Source organism: Macaca nemestrina, chromosome 7 (genome assembly GCF_043159975.1).
Source record: "Macaca nemestrina isolate mMacNem1 chromosome 7, mMacNem.hap1, whole genome shotgun sequence".
In the NCBI taxonomy this organism is placed as follows: domain Eukaryota; kingdom Metazoa; phylum Chordata; class Mammalia; order Primates; family Cercopithecidae; genus Macaca; species Macaca nemestrina.
The window spans coordinates 7187021-7206660 of NC_092131.1; the positions used below are offsets into that span (position 1 = coordinate 7187021).

General features: G+C 60.4%; 1 protein-coding gene across 10 annotated transcripts in view; it reads left to right on the forward strand.

The window, feature by feature from the left end:
• LOC105467416 (brain enriched guanylate kinase associated) overlaps window positions 1-19640 on the forward strand; it is a 50126-nt gene that overhangs the window by 21038 nt on the left and 9448 nt on the right. Inside the window, exon 2 of one of the 10 annotated variants that reach the window (XM_071099602.1) lies at window positions 18705-18895. The exons of 8 other annotated variants lie outside the window; for them this stretch is intronic. The gene's annotated coding sequence lies outside the window, so the exon portion shown is untranslated. Of the gene's footprint in view, window positions 1-11860; window positions 15968-18704; window positions 18896-19640 lie in introns of those variants that run through there. One more of the 10 variants, XM_071099601.1, reaches the window with a different exon arrangement.

Consider the following 19640-nt stretch of genomic DNA (forward strand, 5'->3'; position numbering starts at 1 on the left):
ATTCATGGGGTGTCCTGAGGCCAGCCTGGGGGTTCCCCGCGGTGGTTCTCTTTCTCTTTCCCTCCTTCCCTGTGCCCGGCCAAGGCTCTCCGGCACTCACTTCTGTGTGCCAGGCACTGAGGACAGAGGCATGACCCCGCCCGACTGGGTGCACAGGTAGGCAGGTGTGCCAGGTGGGCGGAGCTGCTGCCTGAGCTGCTGATGGTGTCAGTGTTGCTGTCCCAGGCGGGCTGAGGCTTCCCTGGGCTAAGCCATAAAGGCTGGAGGCAGTGGCCAGGGCCTGGGCTCCTGGGCTGCCCTGGGCCATGTGGCCTTTCTGGAGTTGCCAGGGGTGGTGGTTGGGCAGGGACTCCTAGAACTGGAGAGGAGTCTTGCCCTCCTCTCCCTCTCACCCAATTAGTGTTCTCAGAGTTGCCTGAAGGGCTTTTCCAGAATCTTCCCTCCTGGTCAGAGTCAGGGCTGTCCCAGTGGGTTTCTGTCCTGCATTTGGTGCCCGGGATTCAGAACCAAAAGCCCAAGGGAGTGGAAGGGAAGTTGGTCAGCATGGCTTCCTGCAGGGAAGGGTGCAGGATTTGGGGTCTCACAGACCCAGTCACTGGCAAAGTCCTGGCCCTGGTTGGGCCTCAGTTTTCTCCTCTTTAAAGTGGGTGTCCTAACCCCAACCAGGTTGCAGGGATGTTGGGTGCCATGAGCCCCTGTGGTGGGAGCATCTCTCCTGGGACCTGGCCCAGAGCAGGCCCAGGTAGAAGGTCTCTGGGGAACGTCAGACCACACAGTGGTCATAGTGAAGGGGTCCTGGGGTGTCCAGAGGGATGACCCTATGGTCGGTCCTGCCTCCCGGCTCCTGGAGTATGGGGTCTGCACATCACAGGCTGGGTCTATGGGTCTGGAATGAGCTCTGAGCGCGCTGGTCCTGGCCCCCTTCTCTCCCAGATCCCTCAGGGCCTGGAGCCGGGACTGACTCACGGGACGGTCCTGTAAATATTTGCTGAAGAGCAAAAGGACCATGTCACCTGGTAGCACTGTGGCCCTCAGTGGCTCCCTTTGGTGGGCAGGTGTACATTGAGGGGTCTCTCTTCCCTGGCCCCTCCGGCCGGCTGCCCCTCCATGCTGTCGCCCTGCTTCCGCGTTCCCCACAAGCAGCCACCTTCATGCCCCTGCCTTTGCCCACCCGGTCGCCGCTGTAGAGAATGCCCTGCCCCTTCTTGTCCACATGACAAACTCTGTGTCTTCCCTGTCGCCGTTTCCCTGGGGTTTTCATGACACTCTTGCCCCTCCCTCCCAAGGGGACTCCGGCCCCCTCTGGGTACCGGCTCTGTGAAGAGACCCAGGTTGACTCCAGTGCCGGGGACAGAGGCCCACAACAGATCCTCCTAGGCTGGTGGACAGAATACAGAAAGGATTTGCCCGGAATGCGCTGGGGTCCCAGGTTATGAACCCTGGCCTGGGATATTGGGAAGAGCTTCCTTCCAGGAAGCAGGGACACTTGAGCTGAGGCATGAAGGATGAGTAAGAGTTTCCAAGGACAGACAGGCTGCCCTCCAAGAGGCGCAAAGGCCTGGGGGCTGCCCAGAGCAGATGTGTTTAGGGAAGACAGGTGAGGGATGGGGAGTGGAGGTCAGTGGGGCTGCCACTGACACCTGGGGTGTCCTCTGTCCTCCCCAGGGCCCCAGATGGGCACCCCAGAGAACAGCCTGGGTCTGGCCCCTGGCGTTCTGGCAGCCCCAGTGCCTGGCAGAGGCTGGCACACAGTAGGGCTCCCACAGGCCAGGGGGGCACACGGTAGATATGCAGCCACACCATTTGATGGCCTGGCTCTTGTCCCTTGACCCTTGCTCAGCCACGCTCAGCTATCCTGCCTCCAACTGCTTGAAAAACTATTCTTGTGACACTCAAATATTTATAGATATTACCAAGTCCCGGCTGGCTCTCTGTGTGCTCAGAGCCGCTGCGCCTCTAATCCCTCAAATTAATCCCCTCCTCTCCCTCCAAACGGGGTCCCTCCTGCCCGCCTCCTGCAGCGTGCTGCTGGGCAGCCCCTTTTTCTGTTTGGCTTCGGTTCCCTCCTCTGCGAAACAGAGAAGTAGGTCAGTCGCCTCTCATGGCTCCCGGGGTGCCCAGAGCTACTCCTGTTTGGTGTCCACATTTTCCCCCCAAAATAGAACTTTTCAAAGTCCTGAACTATGATAGGCCTGCAGAGACATTAACAAATATCCACACAGTTCAGCGGTTAAGTTTAGAACGACCACCTGGCGACCACCACTGTGTCAAGGAGTTCAACATGGCCAGCCCCCAAGATCCCCTAAGACCCTTCCCCAAAGGCAGCCCCATCCTGCTCCTGGCCAGCCCCTGAGATCCCCTGAGACCCTTCCCCACAGACAGCCCCATCCTACTCCGAGCGGTCACGGGGACGCCGACATTGTGCTCAGTGGTTCCTTGCTGTACTCATGGTTCTGCCACCTGAGAGGGCATTCCCAGCAGGGACGATTGTGTATGGCCTGCTTTGGGACCACATACCTGGATTCCGTCAGCCTGTGCTTTCGGGGTGGCTTTTTTTCACCAAAACTATTCTGTTTGTGAGGGTCCCTTGTGGTGGTAGGTGGAGCTACAAGTTGCTGTTGTCATGGTAAATTGTCTTCCTGGTAGCTTCCCTGCAATCCGTTCGTTCCCTGGCAGACTGCTGGGCAGTGTGCAGCCTGGGCCAACTTAGGAAACTCCTGTGCGGGTGTCTGGGGATGTGGGCTGCGATTCTGGGCGTGCACCCTCAGTGGAACCTCCGAGGCACGAAGCGCGCATAGGGTCAGCTCTGGAAGATCGGGACACACTCTCGAAACCGCTTCTGCTCATCACCGTCCCTCCAGCGTTGTTGGGGTGGGCATAGCGCAAACTACACTGCCCTGGGTTGCTGCCCGCTGGGTTTCCTCACCGGCGAAGGCCGTGTGCACTTTCTACCAAGGTGTTTTGTGTTTTTCTCATTGATTTGCGGGAGCTCTTCACATTGTCAGTTACACATGCAGCAGACACACCTCCTGGGGGACGCCGGCTCTCGCTGTTCACACAGTCCTTCGATGAACAGAAGTTCTTAATTTTAATTTTGTTGAATGTCTTGGGATTTTTTTTTTGTTTTCACGTTCTGATTAAAGCGTTGTGTCCTGTTTAAGGAACCCTCCTGAAGAATTGAGGCTATTGGCTTTTCATCCGCTTGAACTTGGGTTTCCCTGTGGTTAGAGGTCAAAGTTGAGCTCCTTTTTGGTGTTGGTTTTGGTTTTGCACAAGGACACCCAGGTGTTTGGGCCGCACTCTCTCCTTCACTCCTATGACCGGTGCTTGTGGTCCTGTCCATGTCAGACACTTGTCCAGGCTGAGACGCTCTGCGGAAATGCCAGGCTGATGTCACAGGGATGCAGACAGATGGACAGCAGGTGGCCTCGAAGGTCCCGGTCCTGTCCCGCCCTGCCCCTCCATGCCTTCTGCCGAGGGGGCACCCTCTCCCACCCAGGTCTCCCACCTGGGCCCCGCGAGCCGTCCCTGCTGCTCTCGTTGTTCATGATCATGGATTCCACACGCATTCACTGAGCACTAGAGGCTGCTGTAGGCGCTGAGGACACTGCAGTGATTCTGCCGCACAGGCAGAATCTTCTAGTTGGCGGGAACAGAAAACTTTTTAAATTAAATAAATATCACGGTGACAAGTGCTGCGGGGACAAAAAGAAAGGAAGGCAGTGAGTTGAGGCGCGGGGAGTGGGTGACCTGTACAGCGTGGCTCGGGGAAGGCCCTGAGCGGGTGCCACCGGGTCAAGGCACCAGGAGGTCCAGGCAGATGGAGCAGCAGGTATACCGGTGGCCTGCAGGAAACAGCAAGGGCTGGTGGCCATGGAGGAGGGCAGAGGTGCTGCGTTCTGGATGTGTTGGAGGCTCGAGCGACGGGGTCTGCTGATGGGTGTGACGGGGGTGTGGGGGAAAGGAGGGTGTCAAAGGCAACTCCAGAGCATTGGGCGTGAGCAACTGAAAGAAAGGATCGACTTTCTTCACCTGAGGTGGGGACAGCTGTGGGGGAGGAGCAGGTTTGGGGGCACACAGGCTTGAGGTGTCCCCTTTTATTTAGCAAACCCCTGCTGCACACCTGCTTTGGGCAGGCCCCTGTCCTAGACAGCATCCAGATTAGGTTCTCTGGGCATGCAGTAGGTGCTCATTGAGGGTGGGGAAGTGATTGCACTGTGGTCTGGGCCCAACAACTCAGGAAGAGGTGTCCTGGGGGTGCACCCACCTTCAGGATGGCTGTTGAGTTTCTTTGTCCCTTTCCCCCAGGCCCCCTGCTTCTCCATCTCTTGTCTCCTCCAACCCACCCACTACCCCAGCAGGCCACACCCCTCCCTGAGTGTGGTCCCTCAAGGCTCTCTATCCCACTCCTAAACTTGATGCTACTAGAGGAAGTCTTAGGGACTAATTCTCACTAAGGTGTGAATGACTGCCTCACTTTGATTTCTCCCTTTGCAGCTAGGGGCTCAGAGGATGAGAACTCAAGACACTGAAAGCTGGGGTATGAGTCTGGGAGTCACTCCTAATCTGGAGCAGCTCTAATGGTGTCAACTTGGGGGGTTGGGGTTACAGGTGGGGCCAGGGTGCCTTTGTCCCCACAGCCCAGTTGAGTTCCCATTCCTCCCTGATGGGCCTCCCTGATGGGATACGTGGTTAAGAAAGTAGACACACCTAGGTTTCAATCCCAGGTCTGTCATCACTTACTGACTGTGTGGCCGTCGGCAAATTTTTTTTTGGTTTTTTTTTTTTTGTTTTTTTTTTTGACAGTCTTGCTCTGTCCGCCAGGCTGGAGTGCAGTCCAGGGCTCAAGCAATCCTCCCACCTCAGCCTCCCAAATAGCTGGGACTACAGACAGACACGAACACGCTGGGCTAATTTTGTATTTTTGGTAGAGACAGGGTGTCGCTATGTCACCCAGGCTGGTCTCGAACTCCTGGGCTGAAGTGATCCTCCTGCCTCGGCCTCTCAAAGTGCTGGGATTACAGACATGAGCCACTGTGCCTGGCCTTGGGCAGCTTTCGGAAGCTTTCTGACTCTCAGTGCCACATCTGTAAATGGGGGTAGTAAAAGCACCTACCTAAGAAGGTGGCTCAGGGGAATCAGTGCACTCTGGGGTCATGCACTTGGCTGGTGGGCTGGGCCTTGCTGTTGTGGCCTGTCTCAGATGGCTCTGCCCTGCTTGGGCCTTGCTGCCCATCCCTTGGGTGGTGACATCATTCCCGTGAAGGAGAGGGCCTGGCAGCATGGGGCCCTCTGAGGGTCTCTGAGCTGGGGGCAGGGCCAGCTCTTCTGCACCCTAGACTGTCCGCACTTTTTCCGGGGGGCCGTCAATGGTCAGGGCAGCGGCTGGGTGCTTTAGAGGAGGCAATGCCATGTACCTGTTTCTCAAGGCTCCATGTCAGGCCCGCATGGGGCTCCCTCTCCCCACCCCCAGCTACCACAGACAGAAAATCCTTCAGAGGGCTGGAGGCCTCTGGGCCTGAGCTCTGCACTGGGGACTGCCTGTCTCTGAAAGGCTCCCCGCTGTGTCTGCAGAGCAACCTGAGAGAGGCCTCATGCCCCATCCCCTGATAGACCCACCGAGGCTCTGGGGCTCGTGTGGAGGGAAGCTGAGGTGTCTATCCTGAGCAGCAGCAGGACCGAGTTACAGGACCTGAGACGGGAAGCGGGAGATGGGGCCGGGGATGCTTGTCGGGTGAATGCAGCAGGGCCTGGGAACCAGGTCTTCTGGGCTCCTCAGCCCCACTTCCTCTGCCCCTTGCGGCCACTAGCACGGGTGATGGTCGGGGGTCTGCCAGGAAGTGGCCAGTGCCATGTCTCTGTGTCCTGGGGGTCTGGCCGGACTGGGGAAGCAGCCACTGCTGGGTCTCTGTGTCCCAGGGGTCTGGCTGGAGTGCGAGGGACTGGTGGTGGCATTTGGATGGCCGTCTCAGGGAGGGGAGGCTGCCCTGGCCGCACACCACCCCAGGCTGCTGAGGTTGGACACCCCACAGGCGCCAGCCATGTGTCTGGGGGATCGCCAGTGAGGGCCAGGGGAGACACATGGCTGGGCTTCCCTGGGCAGGGCTTTGCCAAGCAAGAGAGAAGGAAAAGAGAGGCAGGGGCAGGTAGTGCTGCTGGGGACACAGGAGAACCCAAGACACAGAGCTGGGCCCGAGTCACCCTTCACCTGGAGCAGCTCTGAGGGTGTCAGCTCAGAGTGTGGTGGGGCTGTCGGAATGATCCCTGGATCTCAGGAGCATCTGAGGGCTGGCTGGGGCTTCTGCCCCCATTCCTTCTTGAGGAAACTGAGGCTCTGAGAGCTTGAGTGCCAAGCTCATTACCCCCAGTGGCCTGTGGCAGAGCAGAGACTGCTGAGGTTGGGGCCTGCTCAGCCACCCACCCTCTCCCGCCCACACCATTCAGCAGGGTAAAGAGTCCACAGGACCCTCTCAGCCCCCCGGGGCTGGTGCAGGGATTGGGGGATCCTCGACACCGCCAAAGGGAGGCTTAGGGAGCCCGGGCCTGGCTTCGGGAGGGAGGACAGATGCCACCAGTGCCCCCAGCTCTCTCCTTGGCCCCGACGCCTCCCTCCAGCCCTTGCTGCTGCTGACAGCCTTCCCCGTAGCTGCAGGCTCTTCTTGGAGACTGAGTCTCGCCTCTCGAGTGTGAGTGTGAGTGTGTGTGCACACCTATGCAGAGGCGAACGTGGAGTGGGACCAGCCAGGTACTGAGAGCATCCCAGAGAGGCCCAGGGCATGGAGGGGTCCAGGTCCTGCAGTCCAGGGTTACTGATAAGTGTCTGCCACTCTGATTAGTTCTGTGATCCCTGGAATCCCAAAAAACAGGCCTCCTGCTGATCCAATTAATAAGTTTGCCCACGTCTGTTTGCAGTGGTGAGCAGGCTGGTGGGGTGGTCAAATTAGCAAAGCCAGCGTGGGTTCCTTAGTGGCCAGTAATGAAGCCAGTAATCGAAGTGCTGAATCGCAGCCCCTTCTCTCCTGGGCACCAGGGTGGGTGGCAGGCGCTGAAAGGTTCATTTGGGAGTCCCACGAGGAGCTCGTTCCTGGCTATGGGGCCGGCCCATGGCCATCTGTCTGCTCATGCTGCCCCTGCACACTGACTGTGGGTGGGTGAGACAGGGGCTCCAGGGCCAGGGTGTGTACAGCCCCACCCTCTGGCCAACCCCATCTTCTCCAGAGGGAGAGACGAGGGAGTAGTGATGGTGGTGCAGGCTGGTGCTAGGAAAGAGGGGCCCAGGCAGGGGTGCCAAGGAGCCTCCTGGGTCCACTGTGCAGCTCACCTTGGCTCTCGGAGACAGCCCCACTGAGGCTCCCTGCTCTAGCACTGCTCTCCCACCAAAGGGACAGCCCCAAGCCCAAGCCAACTTCTGGAGCTCCTTGATGTGAGCATCTCGGTCCCCCAGGAAGAGGATCAGACACTTCAGCACACGCTCAGGGCCTTCTGCCAGCTGACCCCAGGCCTACCCCTTGTCTGCACCCCCTCCACAACCCCCAGGCCCGAGGCTCTGGCCACACCCATCTCAGGGACACGCCCTGGCCCCACTGGCATGCTCCCAGCTGTGTGTCCTGCACACAATGGCCCACCTCCCCATGGATGGGTCTGACGTTGGTTTCAAGAAGGTCTCGGGCTGAGAGCAGATGAGGGCAGGTGCTGGGGCCTGTATCGGGGCTGTGTGGCAGTCACGTGAGAGGAGTGGGCCTGGTGTGGTGGGTGGTCCTAGAAGGCGAGGCTCCTGGTATACTCCGGGGGCAGACCCTGGGGTTTGCTGCTGGCCTGGAAGGATGGGGAGAGAAAGAGAGGAGTCAAGGATGCATCGAGGCATGGGAGAGGACTTGTCTTGCTGCAGGATGTTGGGGGAAGCTGTGGATTTGTTGGGGCGATGGGAGTTCAGCTGCGCCGTGCAGATCTGTGCTGCCCATGAGACAAAGGTGAGGCAGTGGAGTCGGGGAGCCGCAAATGTGGGGGCCTCAGCAGAGAGATGGTATTTGCCGGCTGGGGCTGCCACTGGTGAGTGCACACAGGGAAGGAGATGCTGGAGGCCAGATCTCTGGGACACACTGGTGCCAGGAGGCCAGGAGATGAAGAGCACCCCACAGAGGAGCCTGAGAAGGGGCAGCCAGAGAGCCCAGTGAGGGTGGGAGGTGTGGGAGCAGGGAGAGGTGGCATGTCCCTGACTGCTGAGAGCTCAGGTCAGGTGAAGGCTGAGACAGGACCAGTTCAGTGACATGGAGGAGACAAGATCCTGGCGGGTATTGGTCCTGTCCCAGCAGGCTATGAGTAAGGAGGCAGAAGCAGCAAGATCAGACACTTCCATCAAGCGGGGAACAGGGACTGTGCCTGGAGGGTGAAGAGAGGGTTGTTCTCAATATGGGAAGAGCAACCACGAGTTTGCCTGCCAGAGAATGACTGGGAAGTGAGGGAGAAACGGATGGTTCAGGAGCAAGGGAGACTACCTGGAGCCCACCTGCAGCTGGGAGAGGCCGGTGGCCACGGTCCAGCCCAGCTGAAGGGCTGCCTTGGCTGGTCTGTAGGTAACGGCGGGTGTCACCAGGTGTTGGGCAGATGCTGGTAGGTGGGGCACGTGGAGGTAACATCTGGGGAAGTTCCCTTTGGAAGGTTTCACTTCTCAGCAGAAAGGGAAGAAATGGAAGCGAGGTCATCAGCCTGAGTGGGGATGGGGAGGAGGTGTTGGGGAGTTGGGAGGCAGGAGGGGAAGGTGTGAAGTCACTTTCCAGGAAAGTCGGTGGGGGGAATGGCACAGGCATGCCTAGGATTCCTGGGTAGGTCTGTGGATGAATGGAGAGCGAGGCCGTCAGCCCACCGCTGTCTCCTGCCATCCATGTGGGTATAGGAGCCCAGTGGATGGAGAGGTGGGTTTGGCACCCTTAGTACAAGGAGGAGAGTGATGGGGAGGAGGCCGTAATGCCGTCATTGGCTGCCAACTGAGGGCAAGGCTGGTGAGGGGCTGTGAGAGCCCCCAGTGGCACTGATGGAGTGAGGGGCATCCTCAGGCCTGAGCTGGAAAGAGAGGGGGTGTCAGAAGTGGGACCACATAGGGGTCCGCATGGGTGGAGCACAGTGGGCATCACAGAGAGTCTGGGAGCTGGGCCTGACTCCCCTCCCACCTCCAGCAGGGCAGCCCCTGCCATGGCAGTCATCTCTCAGCAAGCATGGCTTGTGTGCTTCTGCCCACTAGGCTCAGTGCCAGGGTCTCACACTCCCTCCTCCCAGTCCTGGGCTCTGCAGGCCAATGCGCTCCCTGACTGTCTCCTCTCTGTAGGTTCTGTGGCTGGAAGAGGCCAGCAGAGCCCACGCTGGGATTGGGGGCCTGGGTTTGGCCGCCCTGACTCAGGTGTGGCTGGAAGAGGCCGGCAGAGCCCACGCTGGGATTGGGGGCCTGGGTTTGGCCGCCCTGACTCAGGTGTGGTGCTTTCAGCCATGCGACTACCCAGGGCCTGGGCTCGTCGTCTAAAATCCAGGTTGGATAGAGATCAGTGGGGACAGCAGTGGACTGTGACCTGCAGAGAGGGGGCATGGAGGGATGCCCCGGGACATAGCCTGCTGCCCCAGGTGGTTCTGCCCCACCTACCCTCCTCGGACACTCAGCTGTCCCCTCACTAGGGGACAGAGTCCCCAGGCCTTCACCCTGCAGGCCTTTCCTGAAATCGAAGCTGGGAGCTCAGAGCTGGCTGCGCTCTCTTGGGGCACCTCCAGTCCTGCAGCAGGCACTGGGTCCCTGACCAGGAGGAGACAGCCCCTGTGCCCTGACCAGGAGGAGACAGCCCCCATGCCCTTGCACTGTAGGGCTGGGGTGAGGATGGAGAAAGGGCTCCTGATGCAGGGGGAAGGTCAGGGAGCCCTTCTTGGAGGAGGTGAACAGAGTGAACTGAAGTGCAGGGAAGGGCATGCTCTGAGCAGGGGGCAGCCTGTGCCAAGGTTCAGGGGTGACTCTGCAGCCACCCCATCTCTCTGCCTGGGTTGGCCTGCTCTGCCCTGGCCCTGGGCACGCCCTGGGTCTGCTTACCCTCCGAGGGCTCCCCAGGACATGGTGTACCAGCTCCCAGCACGTGGTTCTGCAGAGAGAGGGGGCATCGGGGCAGGGCTGCGGCTGGCCAATAAGATGAGGCGAGATGAAACATTTCCTGCTGCATCCAGGCAGGAGGCAGCAGCGGCGGCCGGCCAGGTCATCCCGGAGCGGAGGGTCCAAAGGGAGAGGTGGGGCCAGTGAAGGAGGGGGCAGGGAAGGGCGGGGGAGCAGGACGGGAGGTCTTGAGCCCAAATCCACACTGTCAGGGTGGCCCCGGTTGAGCTGGTGATGACCAAAGCTCACTCCTCTCCAGGCCATGCCTCCTGGCTGTGGGCCCTAGCTCAGCACCGTGACAGTCCCCTCCTCACTACATACACACCACGTACACACACAGGCACATGTATGCACGTGTCTTTCCCCCGGGACAGTCATACAACAGCGAGTGGCCGTGGCGATGACATTCAGAGTCTTCTCTGTGCAGGTGGAGTCCCGGTATTGCTGCAGAGGTCAGCCACGGGATTGTCCAGGCCTGGACGGGCACGGCTGAGCCCAGAGCAGTGCCAGCAGTGACGGGCTGTCCTGTTGGACTCCGGGGCCACCGTGGTCGACCCTCCAGCCACACAGGGGCGGAGGGCAGCTCGTCATAGTTGTCTCGCTGTGCGGGAGACACGCACCAGGATGGCTAAAGCGCTGCTATTGCATTAAAATCTGGCATCTCAATGTGAGGCTGGCCTGGAATGGAACCCCAGCCGGGCTGTGTGACCTCCGACAGGCCCTGTTCCTTGAGTGCTGTGAACCTCAGTTTCCTCATCTGGACAATGGAATGGGGTACACACCTCCCTTTCTGGGGTCTGAGGACTAAATGAATGGGTGCACATGGTGGGCAGGGGCTGGGGTGCCCCCCACCTTCTGTTGGGAGTGGTCTGCTGTCGGCTTCCAGGCGACACAAAGGACAGAGTCAGTGCAGCAGGAGCAAGTTGGAGGGGAAGGAAAGGCTCTTCTGAGCCATGAGGAAAGAAAGTGGCCATGGGCGCAGGGAACACAGGCTGCCGGCACAGGAGAGGCTCTGCCGGGCAAGGGATTCTGCCCACTCAGCCCGGGTTCCCACAGGCCTTGTTGCTGCTCCTTCAATGGAAGGCTTGGGCCACAAGGTCTTCTGCAGGGAGACCCCAGATGGCCTTGGCGGGGGCAGAAGCAGCTCTGCGAGGACTCGGCCCTGGGCCCGCAGCTGGCATCCCAAGGGTCTGATGTGGGCTTCCTCCAGGGGCCAACTGGAGGTTCTGCTGGGAAAGACCAGGCTGGGTGAGAGCAGCTTTGGGGACAAAGACCTCCCAGGGCTGATATCAACTCAGTGGAGGCTGAAAGGGTGGGTGTGTGACCCCCCTGCTCGGCCTGGTCCCGCTCTAGGCACTGCGGGGTGTGAAGGCAGGCTCTCAGGGGCATGTGCACAGCCCGAAGGCCAGCGCCTGGCGGGAAGGTGGGGGGTGCCAGCAATGGCGAGGATGGGGCTGCGGCGGGTCCCAGGGGATGGGAATTTGGGGTGAGGAACTGGCCTTTTAGTCTTGGTACAGAGAGGAGTTGGGGGAGCTCTGAGCCAGGGAAGAACATGGTCTGGTTGGGTCTAGAAATGAGCCGTCTGGGGGGGACTACAGTTTGGGGGGCCAGGGTGGGAACAGGAGACCTGGCACTGCAAGTCTCAAGGACAGGGCTGGTGGGGAGTGGGCTGGTGGGGAGTAGAGGCAGCAATCGACCTCGTCCAGGGCAGGGTGGGGTAAGCTGGGGTTTCAGGCCCCCTCAGGTGCTACATGGGGAGGAGTTAACCTGGAGCAGGAGGGAGGGGTGAGATCCTGGCAGAGGGGACTCGGGGACAAAGTCACGGAGATGAGAGCCTGGTTGCCTGCAGCCTGGAAGGGAGGAGGAGAAATTTAGTGTTGCTGGCGCATGACACTGTGGGGCCAGGCTGAGAGCCACGACCAAAGAGGGAAGACAGAGGCCGTGCCCAGGGCATGGTGGGATCCCACAACATGCCAGGGGCATAGGGCGGGAGCGGCTCTCGGGCCCTCAGCTGACTGTGCAACAGTGACAGCCGCAGCCCAGCCCCACCCCATTGTTGTGACGTCAAGTGGGAGGATGGGAGCCAGGCCTCCCCCGCAGCCTCCAGGAACCTGCTCAGCGCCCTCTGAGCTCCGGGTTCCCGTGTCCCCAGCACACCATGGAGCTAGAAAGGGTTTCCTCCTGACACCAGGGGCCCTGGAGCTCATGTGACTATCCTCCCCCAGCCCGGCAGGGCCCCATGGGCATCAGGGGAGCAGGAAGGGCACGGCCCCGGTGGCCTCACGTGATGGAGGGAGGACAGCAGGATGACAGACGCAGGGCCCTGGGGCTCCGGCCCTGACCCTAAGTGGACACTCGCCTGCTCCACTGAAGTCACCCTGTCTGAACTCCATCAGCTGCGCCAAGACTTGCAGGGTGGTGGGAAGCCAGGGAGCATCCCTCCTGTTTGGAAGCGCCCTCTGGCTGTCTTGTGGAGTGGCCTAGCTGAGCAGAGGAGGGAAGCAGTATCCCAGCAGGAGGGTTGTGTCCAGCACAGGCTAGATGTCCAAGGTGAGGGGAGACACCTGGAGAGGAAGAGAGGGACCTTCAGCAGAGGGGACCGAGAAGGGCTTCCTGGAAGAGGCGGCATCTGAGCAAAGCCTCACAAGAGAGGAGAGGATCTGAGGACACAGAGAAGGGAGACGAGGACATGTCCAGGGAAGAGGACAGCATGAATAAGGGTCTGGATGGGTGTGGGGGCGGCCACATTTGGGGGAAATCTGAAGGCCCGCAGGGGACAGTTGTGCCTTTTAGCAGGGGCGAGAAGAGGCATCAGGCCTGGCTGGCTTGAGGCAAAATGTCCCGTCATTTTTCCTGGGGGCCAGAAGTGTGGTGTTGGGGTGTGGCCAGACCAGGCTGTCACCGTCTTCCTCCCATCTTTTTGCCCTGGAATGGGGTGGGGGCAGTCACAAGGTCCCACAGGTGGCCATAGGCTTTTCTGCATCTGTAGGATGGTGGCAATGGTGGCATCCCTCTCAAGGCTGACATGCAATGGGAGGGGCATCTCACCGGTGAGAACGGGACACGTGTGCACCTTGTGGTCCATGCCTGGTGCTTCCTGAGTGTCCCGTTCTCCTTCGCCACCCATCAAGGACCTGAAGCTGGCTGTGCAGCCCCTTCAAGCCATTCCCTGGGGGAGAAAGACAGGCCTCTGTTGACAGTGCTGCCCCCAGGGTCCAAGCCCTAAGAGGAGGTATGCCCTGGAGACATGGACACAACCTGCCCAGTCTCCTGTAGGGCTCCAGGCTTCCTGGGGTCATCTCATCCTGACACACACAGGGCCCAGGTGGCAGCTGCTCCCCACATGACTACACCCATGTCCACAGAGGTTGCCAAGAAGCACCAAGGCGAGGTCTCTTGGCAGGTCAGCCTCGGTGGCCCAGGCCAACCCCCAGTCCATCTGTCTGTCCAACAGTCACCAGGTCCTTCTGCCAGCAGGAGCAGGAACGTGGTTCCATGCACCCAGCTGGAAGTGACACTGAGACAGGTCGTCCCTGGGGCCCGCGTGCTCTACTGGCTCCCCCTGGGGCCATCACTGGCTCTGCTGACAGCCGGGCCAGGAAACCAGTGGGAGGCGGCTCATTCCCCCTTCCGAGGTCCCACAGGTCATGGCTCCCCTGCTCTCAAAACACTTCGGCAAGCCTCTCAGCTGGGCAGCCCTCCTGTGCCAGGCTCTCAGCGGCATGCCCCTGCCCACCCTTCCTTCGAAGGGGAGTTCAAGGAAGGGGAGGGCGGCAGCCCCAGCAGGGCCCAACAGCCCTGGTTCTTACCTCATCCTCACCGAGCCTTGCTTTGTGATCCTGGGCCTCTTACTTTACTTCTCTGGGCCCCAGATTTCTCATCTCTAGGGTGAGATGGTCCACATGCCACAAGCTGGGAATGAGAATTTCCATCCAAGTGTTGTTACCTGGCTCGGAACCAGAGCGGGTCACCAGTGATGCTTAGTAAATGTCCTGTGAGAGACCAGAGTCAGAGCCTGGGTCAGGTCACAACCGTGCCCCCACTCACTGACTCACTGCACCTGCAGGCAAGCCCCGCCCCTTCCTGGGCCTCAGTTTCCCCTGGGTCCTAGCCTTTCTACTCTGAGCACCTTCATTCTTCAGCAATCCCACCTACCATAAGGCCCCTGCAGAGGGGACCTGCTGGGGTGGGGTCTCCTTGGCAAGGGCTGGGAGGAGGACGCTCATGGGAGTCGCTGACCTTGGTCGGGCCTCGGAGGGAGGGCAGTTGTTCCTGGCAGCCTCAAGTGAACGCACTCATCCCGTCCTGTTTTCTGTTTGCTCGGCAGCACTGGGGTCATCTGCTGAGGGTGGACCTGGGACCGGATTTCCAAAGTCCAGTCCAGCCAGAGGCCAAGCCCACCGCCCTGACCCACTTCACCTTCCCTACCATGCGCTGGGGCATCAGACCCCTGCCCACTTCTGCAGAGCAGCTCAGGAATCCGGTGATCAATGTGTGCCTCGTGGCCAGCACCAAGAGCTTTCCCTGACCTCTGCTGCCCCCTCGGCCTGACCCATGGGAGCGAATGGTGACTTTTGGAGTGGGGGTACCAAAATTTGATCTTCAGCAATTTTTTTCTCTGATTTTTGATCCTCACTGTAGAAAATATGACAAATTCAGAAAAGTATAAAAGAAAAATGTTAAATTACCCAGCATTTCACCAGCCAAGTATAACAACATTAACATTTCTTTGCTTGCATTACTGTCCGTGGCTGTCCGTATGCAGTTATTTTTTCAATGGGATTAGATTATACAGCTCTGTTTCTGAGCATGCCCATCTGCCCGAATCTTGAGGCACTCTTTGAAAGCCTGATTTCTGGGGCAGCATCAGAGCCTTATTGATGGAACCAGCTCCTCTAGGCAGAGGTCAGATCTCCCGCTTTGGCGCAGAGTCCGCAGGGCTGCCCAAGCGTCTCCGCGAGCCCACCAGCTGATCCCCAGAGAGAACCCGGGAGGGGGACAACCAAGTGGGTGCTCGTCTGGGCGCTGTGTCCTCAAGCAGGCCAGCACCCTAGCAGGGCCGGGGCGGGCGCTTGTCCTTCCTCACACCCATCGGTCCAGCCAACGCAGGCCACAGGCAGAGGCAGAGGAGCAGGGGCCCCATGGCAGGGTGAAGTGGACCCCGGATCCCTAACATCTGCCAGGTCCCACAGCCTACAGGACACTCCATACATCAGCCATCAGGGCCTCCTCCTGACCGGCCAATCCTGCGTGCCAGGAACCCAGCCCTACAAATGCAGGCACCCAACAGATGCAGAGCTAGCAGAGAAGGGGAACTTGCCCCCGTCACTCCCCTCTGAGGCTGAGACAGTGGACCAGACCCCACCTGTGTCCTGTGAGGCAGGGCTGAGGGTAGACCTGCTGCCCTGCAGTGATGGGAAAGGATGCTCAAAAGAAGCACTGAGCGAGTGACCAGTGACCCTGCCATGATGGGACTCAGTGCCACCGCTGAGCTGGGACCCTTCAGAGTGAGGAGTGAGGTGCAAGGCAGGTGCAAGGCTGGGCCCCCGTCTCTGGTACCCACATCCCCAACCCCTGCTACTTTGCAGATGACAAGGAGTTTTCTTGGCAGGGGGTGGGGACCAACTCCCCATCTCTGTCGGTCTCACAGCCCTCCAAGGGGCTGTGGCTGTGCCCCTGATGGTGGGCCACGCATGGCCCCTAGCCCTGCCCACCCCGACCTGTTCTGAGCAGCTCTGTCCTCTTTGCCCACAGGCTGCGCAGCCCCTGGGTGCCCTTGTGCCTCGGGCAGCCCCGAGTCCTGCAGGGCCGGCTGGCCAGGTCCTCGCCCTCGATCTGGGACAGGTAACACACCTGTTGTCTCCCCTGGCTCCCTGGTGTCTCTGCGTCTGTCCCCAGACATCTGTCCCGTGTCTATGTCCAACTCCCCGAGACAGATGCAGAGGCCCAGAAGGTGAAGGTGAAGGCCTGGGCCAGCAGCACAGCCTCACAGCCCTCACCCCAGCAGCCCAGCCAAGGGCTCCATCCTTGGACTTGGGCCCCCTGCAAGTGGCCAGAAGAGGCTCCCAGTGGAAGGCAGAAGGGAGATCCCTCAAGGCCTCCCCATGTGCCAGGGGAGGTGGGCACTCATCCCCGTCCAGGGAATTCCCACAGGCAAGGAGGGAGCCAAGAAGCACATGCGCATGCACACACATACGCACGCACGCACACACACACAGGCACACGCACTGCCGGTTAGCCCCAGATCCTGGTGTGACTCACCAGGCAGCAAGCCCAGCAGGGCCCCCCCCAGGTCCCCAGACCTGGACGGGTGACCCCAGCCTGGAGGGCGTGGCCGTGGCTGCTCTGGGCACCACACTCCTCCGTGTGTGTCTGCTAAGGAGCTGTTTCCAGATGCTGGGGACTCCCTGACCCATCTCAGCCCTTGCCAGGCCACCTTTTCACCCAGGGCAGGGGGCAGAGGCCTCTGAGCCGCAGGCCTCCAGCAGTTTCCCCCAGACTGCCAGTGGCCTGGTGACCCCACCCCACACAGTGCCATCTCTGACACTGTCCACTGTGTGGGGGGTGCTACCATGTAGAATGTGGTCCAGCGACAGCCCTGCCCACGTCTGGGTGCATCACTCTGTTCTGCAGATGTGGAGACTGAGGCTGCTGTGGCCCGGCAGGGCTCGGGTTAGTGTCTGGTGTGGGGGACACTGGACAGGGAAGGAGGTACTGTCTGGGCGACCGCAGACCCTACGTGCACAGCCTGGACCGGGCAGAGGGGACACGTTCAGAGGTGTGAGAAGCTGAACCCCCAGGCCTGGGTGACAGGGCTGTGAGGGGTAAAGAGGGGTCACCATGGCCACCCCCAGGGTGGGGAACGTGGAGGGCAGTGAGGGTGTGGTGGATGTGGCTGCACTGGACGGGTTGGGTGTTGAGATGCCTGAGGGCCGTAGGTGGGTGGCTGGATGTGATGGGGGTATGGAGCCTGACAGGCACCCCGCCGGAGTTGGATGGAAGCCTGGGAGGGGTCCTCGTGCAGCTGGCGTAGAGGGGATTCGGCCTGAACATGCAGGACGGGGGTGCAGGTGCAAACCAAGGCCTCAGGGAATAGCCCAGGCGAGGTCAGGAGGGGCCTGTAATGTTACCGCCGGACCAGCAGAGGTGGGGAAAGATGTGGCAGGAACCCTGGGGCGGCCAAGTGCGGGGCATCAGCTATGCCTGGGGACGGGGTGCGTGTCCGTGGCCGGGTGCCTGCCGCAAGCGGACACTGAGGCAGAGAGGGGTGCGAGAGCCAGGGGCCGGGGGCACTGCTGGCCCAAAGATTGTTTGGGTGTAGCAGGTGGGTGAGTGTGAGGGACTTGGGGAGGGGGGAGCAGTATTTAAGGGCTGGTGGAGCAGGGAGTCAACTGCTGTATCTGGAAGGCCATCCGAAGGCCGGGGTAAACTGAGGCTCTGTGAAGCTGCCTGACTTGTGAGATGTCTGCCCCGAGCCCACCCCACAGCCCCTTCGTCCTCCCTTCCCACCCCTGCCCCGTGGAGAATCCCTGCCTAGCTCATTGTCTGCCTCCGCTCTGTGCCGCAGGCTGCCGAGGCAGAGGCAGGGTTTCTCTTACTCCTGGCTGTGAGGTCTCACACCGGTTGCTGGCTCTGAGAGGTTAGGGTAGGGCCTCAGGGTGCCCAGGAGGGGCAGGGCTGGGTGAGGGGGCACAGTGAGCTGGGGGTGCAGGTCTCAGAAGAGCGAGGGCCTGAGGCTGGTCAGTGAGGCCTGGGGTATGGCTGGAGAAGGGGTGAGGACTCGGGGCTGAGGTGGCCACGTGGGTGGATGGACGACGCCCTCACCTCTTCCCGAGGGCTGTGGGCACACCGGGAGGCCCTGCAGGGAGCAGTGGACTTCAGGGACTGCTGCCCAGCCATTGTGCCTGCCCTGGGAGCCCTGGATGGCACAGGAGTCCCCGGGAAGCTCACCACCTCCCTGGGGAGGACAGGCCTGTGCTGGGAAGCAGCCTGGAACCTGTAGCTGTCAAGTGCTAGAAGTGGGGTGGCCACGGAAGGCTGCCTGGAGGAGGTGGAAGGAAGCCTGAGCACTGTCCCAGAGAGCGCTCCTGGAGGCAGACCCGTGTGGGCAGCTGTGGCACTTTGCCTCGGGATTCCCTCTTTGCTTGTTACTCTACATCCTCTTGTGGGGACTGACTCGGGAAGACCCGCCCTGCCCTTCTCTGATTTTCTCAAAAACGTAAGCAACTCTTTATTTTTATTTATTTTTAAAAATATAGTCCTGGGCAGGAATCCAACAGTGCTTCCTGGAGGCTTGCTGGGTGTGTGCCCGCGGTGCCACATGTGGTTTACTCACAGGGCCCAAACAGAAAATGCCTCTGCTCGGGGCTGGGGGACAGTGGTGGCCCGAGGAGGACTGGGAGCCTCCTGCCTGCCCTCTACTCCCCTCACTTGGGTTTGGGTCGGGAATGTAAGAACTCGGGCTCTTGCCCAAGGTCCCACAGCACATCCAGACAGAGTCAGGGTTCCAGGCCCTCTCCCACACCTCAGGTTTCCTGCATGCCACCCAGGACTTCTGTCTTGTCCCGCCCCCATCTCACAGCAACACCATCCTAAAGATGTTGGTCCCAGATAGCCCCTGGGCTGTGCACCCATCGCAAGGAAAGAACTGCTGGCTGCAACCCGGCTCTGACCCAGCCAAAAGGAAGTGTAGCCCCTGCCTCAGGGAGCTCAGAGCCCGCCCTGTTGGAGGCCCCCACACTACCCTCCTGCCTTTGCACAGCTTTAGTTCAGGTGAATTGTTGGCAGGCGGTTCGGAAGAGTGGGTGACGGTGGGTCTCTGTTTCCTGAGCATGTGGGGCTCTGCATCCTGGGGGTCTCCTGCATCCCAGGAGATCCCGTTCTGGGGGAAGAAAATAGCGCCTCAAGAGCTGTCTGGGTTTCTGGAAGGCTTCCTGGAGGAAGGGGAACTTGAACAGGCCAGGACCTTGCCAGGTTTCCTGTGCTGCATGCAGCTCACTGGCCATGGTGGACACTGCCTGGGCATGGGTCATCGCCACCAAACCTCTCTCTGGCCCAGAGAAGTGACCCAGGGTCCCGGGGCCACACAACCATTTTGGGGAAAGCAGGTCTGGTCTTGGGCATGGCACTGCTGACTGGGCCTCAGCCATCCCACCCTAGCGCTGCGGAGGGGCAGGAGTGAGGGCCCTGGTCACCTGCGCCACCAAGGGCCAGCTCCGTGATAGACAGCCTGGGTGCTGATGGGCGCTCTTTATACCGGGGTCCTTTAAACCACCCCCAGTGCACTGGCCAGGTTCTGGGGTCAACGACTCCTCCAGCCACCACCTGGGATTTACCTGAGAGGGGCACTGGTGGAGTCTGAGGAACCGCCGGGCCAGACTGGCTCAGGGTCAGAGTCCCTAACTCTGGGGCGCCGTGGTCTCCAGTGACGCCCGGGAGGCTGTGTGTGTGTGTGTGTGTGTGTGTGTGTGTGTGTGCGCGCGAGCGCAGGTACTCGCGTGTTAGTGCGGCACGCCCT